Below are 2,997 nucleotides of genomic sequence, written 5' to 3'. Positions count from 1 at the left end.
ATACTAATAGGTCTACTTTTATATGTTACTTGGCCTTATTTGGCTATTTTTAATATTTTTTTCTTTTGACTGTAGATTTAATGTTTTGATTATTTTATGGAGAGAGGAATTTATTTTCTGGTCTAGTCTATTTGGTGTCCTGTAAGCCTCTTGAATGTTTAAGGACATCTCTTTCTTTAGGTTGGATAAACTTTCTACTATGATTTTTTTGAAAATATTTTCTGGACTTTGGAGCCTGGAATCTTCATTTTTATCTATTTTTATTATTCTAGGTTTTGTCTTTTCATGGTGTCCTTGATTTCTTCAATGTTTTGTGTCAGAAGTTTTTTCCACTTTTAGGTTTTCTTTGAAAGATGTATCAATTTCGCCATCTGTATCTTCAAGGCTGAGATTCACTCATCCATCTCTTGTATTCTGTTAGTGATGCTTACCTCTGTGGTTCCTGGTCTTTTCCTTACGTTTCCATCTCCAGGGGTTTCTTAATTTGTATTTTCTTTATTGATTCTAATTCTGTTTTCTTGTCTTGAATTATTTTATTCATTTACTTTACTTGCTTGATTGTGGATTTCTGTCTGTCCATAATGGTATCTATTTGTTTGGTTGTATGTCCTTGAGAGATTTGTTCATTTTTCTCCTCTTGTGTCTCTAATAACTGTATAAGCATAAATATGAAATCATTTTTTTTTCTAGTGTTTCAGATATATTAGATTTCTGTGGTTTCTGGTGAGGTCATGATGTCCTGGTTTTTGTTTATTTTGTTCTTAAGCTTGCCTTTAGCTATCTGGTTGTCGGTAGCTTTGGCTGTGTGTTTCTGGAGCCTGTGCTGCGTACTGGGTCTGCTTGTGTCTGGAGTCTGGAGTAGGCTTCAGGAAGATAAGAGTGGGCACAAGAATGGGGGTTGGTGATTTGGATGCAGCAGAGGAAGGCTTGATGTGGGCACAGATGCCTTGAAGGTCTAGGGGTGTGTATGCAGGTACCTGGAAGGCCTGGGTACAAGCACAGATGGGACTGTACATACGCCCAGTGTGTGCACAGCTGACTCAATAGGCTCTGAGTGAGTAGCAATTGCTGGGTGCCTCAGAAGGGAGCTGGGTTGCAGCTTACAGACTTTGTGCACAGACCCTGTGCTCTTTCTACTCAGGTTCGTCTGAACTGTGCCATCTTGGATCCAGGGTCCGTGTGTGCTTCTGTTGTTTGCTTGGTCTCCAGAGGATAACCAGCAGAACTGTGGCTTGGATGCTGGGACAGTGTTCCAGGAATCCTGACGCTGTCCTCGGGAACAGAAGGGATCTGATATCTGGCTGCTAGAGTGGAGGGTCTCTGGATCTGGGGGTGCACACTCAACAGAGTATTTGGAAACTGCAGGGGGTCCACAGTTTGAGACTCCCATACGTGGGAGATGGTCACAGGGGACATGGATCCCATTGGCACCAACTCAGGGGATATCCCCCCCTGTCTGGGAAGCACCAAAGTCAATGCTCTGGATCCAGCCACGTGTCCACTCCCTGGTTTTGGAGTTTCAGTTTCTGCCCTGCAGATACAGTGCATAATGGTTTCTGCAATCTTGGAACCCCGACCTTAACACCTATATTGCACTGTACTTTTGTATAGAAAGGTACTCTCTATGCTACCAAAGCAGAAATATAAATACCAATCCAGCCATAAACAATTTGATATATGGTGGTTTCCTGCCTGCAATATTTGCTAGTGTAATGGTGACACAAAAGTAGAGTAACCAATCAATGTCTGATTTGACTCAAGATCCTCTTCATGAGATGGAAGCCATACTCATCATTGCCCAGGTGACCAAGAATGTGAGACTAGACAGCCCTAGACCTACAGTAGAACCAGGTAATACTGTTTTAAAAAAGAATTAAACTAAATTAAAATAAAAAACTTAGTAATAAAATGACTCCCAATAGCAATCTGCTATACTAAAATACCTGTGCCTTGCTCAACTATTATCAAAGAAACTTCCTCATGCATTGAATGGGAGCAAATACAGAGAACCACAGACAGACATTATGCAAGGAGTGAGAGAGCATGGAATAATTAGCCTAAATGGCGTGTCTCCACAAAATCCTTTCCCACTGGGTACAAGGAGACCTGTGCAAGAAAAAGCAGATAGAGTATAAGAACCAGAGGTGATGGAGGACACAAATAAAACAGCATCCTCTAAGTTAACAAGAGCCAAGCACATGTGAATGCACAGAGAAGGAGGCAGCATGCACGGGATTACATGGGTCTCGCCAGATGGGGTCGTAGAGCTGAAGTGGGAAATGGACACATGCTCCTATCTTTAACTCAGAAGTAATCTCTAACTGATAATCACTTTCAAATACAAATTTGATTTCCTCCAAGGAGGTCTGATCGGGTAAACAAATTAGTCTTAAGGACAGATTGCATGCCCAGCAGAAGATGGACAGCAGAAACAAACTTAAGGGTGTCATTAAAGAATCCTTGCCTCATAATTTTTGTCAGGGCTCTCTCTCTCTACATATATATGTATATATGTGTGTGTGTGTGTGTGTGTGTGTGTGTGTGCATGTGTGTATCTGTGTGTGTATAATCAATCCTTTGTTTATATATTTATGCTTCCATTTTAGTGTTTTTATGGGCATATCTATCTATCTATCTATCTATCTATCTATCTATCTATCTATCTATCTATCTATCCAGCATTTTCTTGGGCTCTTTTCCATCTATTTCTGTGCTTTGTACTATTATGATGCACTTGTTTTTTTTTTAAATCTTATTATTCTTTATTTGATTTTATCTTACTTTATTATTAACCCCTAGAAGCCTGTTTTCTACTAAGAGACAGAAAGGAAATGTATCCAGGTGGAAGGACAAATTAGGAACAACCAGGATGCGTAGAAAGAGGGGAAACTGCAATCACAATAAATTACTTACAAAGAAATGTTTTCAGTACAAAGAAAAATGGTTTGCGGTGTGTGTGTGTGTGTGTGTGTGTGTGTGTGTGTGTGTGTGTGTGTG

Source organism: Psammomys obesus, unplaced genomic scaffold (assembly GCF_907164565.1).
Source record: "Psammomys obesus unplaced genomic scaffold, mPsaObe1.curated_primary_1811, whole genome shotgun sequence".
Classification (NCBI taxonomy): Eukaryota; Metazoa; Chordata; class Mammalia; order Rodentia; family Muridae; genus Psammomys; species Psammomys obesus.
The sequence above is the reverse complement of the archived record's forward strand: the minus strand, read 5'-3'. Positions refer to the sequence as shown.